The sequence below is a fragment of the Giraffa tippelskirchi genome, chromosome 8 (assembly GCF_054371585.1).
Source record: "Giraffa tippelskirchi isolate mGirTip1 chromosome 8, T2T-mGirTip1v1.2.pri, whole genome shotgun sequence".
NCBI lineage: Eukaryota > Metazoa > Chordata > Mammalia > Artiodactyla > Giraffidae > Giraffa > Giraffa tippelskirchi.
In genome coordinates, this window is record NC_137282.1 from 104855379 (window position 1) to 104859741 (window position 4363).

Below are 4363 nucleotides of genomic sequence, written 5' to 3' on the forward strand. Positions count from 1 at the left end.
CTTGGGCATAGTGGTAAAAACTGAAACCTGGTCATTGTCCCAGGTGACTACTTGAAAGAGAGGAGGGTCTGGGAAAGAAGCCCAATAAGAATTCCCTGCTGAACAAACCGGTATTACCTGACAGGCAAGCAATGTAAGCATAACAACAACAAAAGCATAGAAACAGGAAGGAGTGAAGGTTCTGATCCAGGAGAGAAACCGCTTTGCAGTTTCTTCTTGAGTGGTGCTGTGACTTTGTCATCTGGAAGTAATTCCAGAACAGCTCCCAACAGATATTCACATGCAAAAGAAATCAAGTTAGATGGTTTATCTTGTACCATATAAAAATTAACTTGAAGTAAAGACCCAAATATAACACCTAAAACTATAAAACTGCTAGAAGAGAATAAGGGACAGCTTCAGGGTATTAGATTTGGTAATGATTTCTTTGGTATGACTCCAAAAGTACAGTCAACAAAATAAAAAATTGACAAATAGGACCTCATCAAACTTGAAAACTTCTTTACGTTAGAGGAAACAATCAGCAGGATGAAAAGGCATCATGTGGAAGGGAAGAAAATAATTGCAAATCATGAATCTGACAAGAGGTTGATATCCAAAACATATAAGGAGCTTCTACAAACTTAACAACAACAAAAACAAATAACCCAATGAAAAAAATGGACAAAGGGCTTGAATAAACATTCTCCAAAGAAGATATGCAGATGGATACTGAGTGCTTAGCTGAGCTACTCCATGGTATTGCTGCCTCAGCATCCATTTTGTTTAGTCAAGTGGCCTTCAGAGACCACAAATTCTGCTTGCCTATGCATGCAAGCCCATGCCCTAGATTGTGACCACAAAGTCACAAGCAAGTACAAGTCCTAATATGATTTCCCCAACAGCCTATTATTAGGTCTGCTCTGCATCCCAGCGTCTGTATGCTTTATGTGCCCCTTACATACAACCCCTGAGAGGCTTATAAAAACTGCACTCCTTTGGTTTGAATTAATCAATCCATCCTTAGCCCGAGAAACCCAAAGCACTTTACCCAGTTCTTAATAAAGGCATGTGCTGCAAGTTCTGTCTCCCTGCACATGGCCTTGACCTCTGGGGGCATGCAGTGTACTTCCCCCAAAATCTGTAGTAGACTTTTCTATTTGAATTTCTCTTGCTGAACCTTGGCTCAGCATTCTGTGATCTACTTTAAAAATGTTGATTAAACAAAGTTGTAACAATGGCCAATGAGAACATGAAAAGATGTTCAATGTTACTAATCATAATGGAAATGCAAAACAAAAACACAATGAAATACCGCCTAACGTCCATCAAGTAGTCACTGTCAAAAGAACAACAAATGGCAAGTGTTGAAGAGGATGTGGAAAAGTTGGAATTCTGTTTATCTGTTAGTGGTAGTGTAAAATTGAGGAGCCATTATGGAAAACAGCATGTAAGTTTCTAAAAAATTAAAAATAGAATTACCATATGATCCTGCAGTCTGGGGGAGATAGATATATACATATGCGTGTGTGTGTGTGTGTGTGTGTGTGTATCCCTGGATATATATTCTAAGGAATTCAAAGCAGGATTTCCAAGAGATATTTGCATACCCATGTTCATCACAGCATTATTCACTGTAGCCAAAATGTGGAAGCAACCACAATCTCTCTAGACAAATGAATGGATAAGAAATGTAGCATATACAAACAATGGAATATGATGCTGCTTTTAAAAGGAAAGAAACCCTGTAATACCATGGATTAATTTTGAGGACATTAAGCTGAGAGGAATAAGCCAGTCACAAAAGGACTAATACTGTATAATCCTACTCATATGAAGTATCTAAAGTGGTCAAATCATTCAAATCATAGAAACAGAAAATACATTAACAGTTACCAAGGGCCACAGGAAGGGAGGAAGGCTAATTTAGTGCTGAGTGAGTATAGCGTTTAAATGTTACAAGTAAAATTTCGAGAAACCTGTTGTGCAACCATGTAAGTAAACACTACTTAACTGTATACTTAAAAATGGTTATGGTTTAATTTAATCTTTCCACATCCCATTTGAATGCAGAGTTCCAAAGAATAGCAAGGAGAGATAAGAAAGCCTTCCTCAGTGATCAATGCAAAGAAATAGAGGAAAACAATAAAATGGGAAAGCCTAGAGATCTCTTCAAGAAAATTAGAGATACGAAGGGAACATCATCCAAAGATCGGCACAATAAAGGACAGAAATGGTATGGACCTAACAGAAGCAGAAGATAATAAGAAAAGGTGGCAAGAATACACAGAAGAACTGTACAAAAAAGATCTTTATGACTCAGATAACCACAACGGTGTGATCACTCACCTAGAGCCAGACTTCCTGGAATGCAAAGTCAAGTGGGCCTTAGGAAGCATCATTACAAACAAAGCTAGTGGAGGTGATAGAATTCCAGTTGAGCTGTTTCAAATCCTAAAAGATGATGCTATAAAAGAGTTGCACTCAACATGCCAGCAAATTTGGAAAACTCAGCAGTGGCCACAGGACTGGAAAAGGTCAGTTTTCATTCCAATCCCAACGAAAGGTAATGCCAAAGAATGCTCAAACTACCGCTCAAACAATTGCACTCATCTCACATGCTAGTAAAGTAATGCTCAAAATTCTCCAAGCCAGGCTTCAACAGTACGTGAACTATGAAATTCCAGATGTTCAAGCTGGTCTTAGAAAAGGCAGAGGAAGCCAGAGGAAGCAGAGATCAAATTGCCAACATCCATTGGAGCATCAAAAAAGCAAGAGAGTTCCAGAAAAACATCTATTTCTGCTTTATTGACTGTGCCAAAGTCTTTGACTGTGTGGATCACAACAAACTGTGGAAAATTCTTAAAGAGATGGGAATACCAGACAACCTGACCTGCCTCCTGAGAAATCTGTATGCAGGTCAGGAAGCAACAGTTAGAACTGGACATAGAACAATACACTGGTTCCAAATTGGGAAAGGAGTATGTCAAGGTTGTATATTGTCACCTTGCTTATTTAACTTATATGCAGAGTACATCATGAGAAATGCTGGACTGGATGAAGCACCAGCTGGAATCAAGATTGCCAGGAGAAATATCAATAACATTGGATAAGCAGATGACACCACACTTAGGGCAGAAAGCGAAGAACTAAAGACCCTCTTGATGAAAGTGAAAGAGAGTGAAAAAGTTGGCTTAAAACTCAGCATTTAGAAAACTAAGCTCGTAGCATCTGGTCCCATCACTTCATGATAAATAGATGGGGAAACAATGGAAATAGAGACTATTTTGGGGGGCTCCAAAATCACTGCAGATGGTGACTGCAGCCATGAAATTAAAAGATGCTTACTCCTTGGAAGAAAAGTTATGACCAACCTAGACAGCATATTAAAAAGCAGAGACATTACTTTGCCAGCAAAGGTCCATCTAGTTAAAGCTATGGTTTTTCCAGGCCCCAGTCACCGAGCCGTCGCCGAGGACTCAGCAGCCTCCCCCTCGAGCCCCCTCGCTTCCCGACGCTCCGTTCCCCCTGCCCGCCTTCTCCCGCCGCAGCCTTCCGCAGGCTGTTTCCACTGAGGAAAAGGAATCGTATAGTATCCAGAACCTCTACTCTTTCGACCCCTTTGCTGATGCAAGTAAGGGTGATGATCTGCTTCCTGCTGGCACTGAGGATTATATCCATATAAGAGTTCAACAGAGAAACGGCAGGAAGACCCTTACTACTGGTCAAGGGATCGCTGATGATTACGATAAAAAGAAACTAGTGAAGGCGTTTAAGAAGAAATTTGCCTGCAATGGCACTGTAATTGGGCATCCAGAATATGGAGAAGTAATTCAGCTACAGGGTGACCAGCACAAGAACATATGCCAGTTCCTGGTAGAGATTGGACTGGCTAAGGACGACCAGCTGAAGGTTCATGGGTTTTAAGTGCTTTTGGCTCACTGAAGCTTAAGTGAGGATTTCCTTGCAATGAGTAGAATTTCCCTTCTGTCCTTTGTCACAAGTTTAAAAACCTCACAGCTTGTATAATGTAACCATTTGGGGTCTGCTTTTAACTTGGACTAGTGTAACTCCTTCATGCAATAAACTGAAAAGAGCCATAAAAAAAAAAAAAAAGCTATGTTTTTTCCAGTAGTCATGTATGGATGTCAAAGTTGGACTATAAAGAAAGCTGAGTGCTGAAGAACTGATGCTTTTGAACTGTGGTGTTGGAGAAGACTCTTGACAGTCCCTTGAACTGCAAGGAGATCCAACCAGTTCATCCTAAAGGAAATCAGTTCTGAATATTCACTTGAAGGACTGATGCTGAAGCTGAAACTCCAATACTTTGGCCACCTGATGGGAAGAACTGACTCACTGGAAAAAACCCTGATGCTGGGAAAGA

General features: G+C 40.3%; 1 pseudogene across 1 annotated transcript; it reads left to right on the plus strand.

The window, feature by feature from the left end:
• Positions 1-1336: 1336 nt before the first annotated feature.
• LOC145518996 (eukaryotic translation initiation factor 1 pseudogene) lies at positions 1337-4095 on the plus strand (annotated as a pseudogene). The gene is made up of 2 exons (XR_014063488.1): positions 1337-1429; positions 3430-4095. The product of XR_014063488.1 is annotated as a eukaryotic translation initiation factor 1 pseudogene (transcript).
• Positions 4096-4363: the final 268 nt, after the last annotated feature.